At 35.7% G+C, this 1,220-nt stretch overlaps 1 protein-coding gene across 1 annotated transcript in view; it reads right to left on the reverse strand.

The window, feature by feature from the left end:
- Positions 1–870, reverse strand: part of EFR3A (EFR3 homolog A (S. cerevisiae)) — a 46,348-nt gene extending 45,478 nt beyond the window's left edge. Inside the window, exon 1 of the mRNA XM_004679587.2 lies at positions 796–870. The gene's annotated coding sequence lies outside the window, so the exon portion shown is untranslated. The remainder of the gene's footprint in view (positions 1–795) is intronic.
- Between the last annotated feature and the right edge of the window lie 350 nt (positions 871–1,220).

Raw genomic sequence — 1,220 nt, forward strand, 5'->3', positions numbered from 1 at the left:
CACCTACCTATTTAAAAAAAAAAAAAAAGATGTAGCATGTAATCATGAGATACATAAGTTAACCAGAGGTGCCTATAGCAAGCTAGATTTCAAAATATAGAAAATTCTAGGAATCAAAGCCATTCAAGATTTTTTTTTATTCCATCTATTTAACAAAAGATTAGTCTTTGAAAATTTAAGGCAATGTGAAACAAAACCAGTAACTTTGAAAGCAGTAATCTACAATAAAATACTTTTCTAAAAATCTTAAAGGCATTAAATTGAAAAGAAAACTCTGCTTCGAATAGGCCTCCCTCGTTTCTCTAGTTTTCTCTCTGTGGACAGCCCTACTTGTTCTTTGGATCATGGCTTAGATTCATTTCTCAGACCCACCCTCTCCCAAATCCAAAGCAGAGCTCACTCTGTCTTCTCCTGTATGTAGGCCCCCTTCACACAACATTTTAATTGCCAAGGCTGGCAAACCAGAAAACATGCCTGTTTACTAGCATTTTGTACAAATAATTTGGCACAGGCTCAGAAATTTATCATGAGTATAACTTGAAGTTAGGGTCTATAGACAGAAGGGCATCCACGCATTATCCAAATTTATTCCAAATCCAAGAAAAGGATCTGAGAATGAGATAAGCAAGCAAGGGTCATTTAAAGGTTAAAGAGACAGTGAGAAAAAGAAATAAAATTACTGTGTACATGAGATTTAGGGGGAAAAGTAGAGAAATGAAATTAGGGAAACCTTAGGAAGGTCAGCAGGGGAAGGATGGGTCAGCAAAGAGAAGGGTCACTAGGTGGTCACATTACTTTTGGATCTTCAGGAAATATGTTGTCCACCAGGCGTTTGTAGCGAGGTCTCAGAGCGGAACAGCAGCAACACACTCCTGTTTAACAGAGTAAAATCACAAAGTCCATCAATTATAAGCTGACCTAGAAATTCAAGTTTTCCGAATCATCATGGGTTATTATTTAAAGTAAAAGGGAAAAGTTCAAACTGTCATAAATAGAAAAAGGTACAACAATGCAATTACTAAGTGAGGAATAAAAATGCTAAACTTTTTCTGTTTCTCAAACACATCGGTAAAAAATAAGTAAATAAATATGCAAATAAATTATTCCAAAGTCCCAAACCAATTATTTGGGGCATGTGTATACACACACACACAGCTATAAAATTCACCCCGAAAGCAAATACATAACCCATACCATCCCTTTTATCTCCTTTCTGATCT

Source organism: Condylura cristata, unplaced genomic scaffold (assembly GCF_000260355.1).
Source record: "Condylura cristata isolate star-nosed mole 26May11 unplaced genomic scaffold, ConCri1.0 scaffold00009, whole genome shotgun sequence".
NCBI lineage: Eukaryota > Metazoa > Chordata > Mammalia > Eulipotyphla > Talpidae > Condylura > Condylura cristata.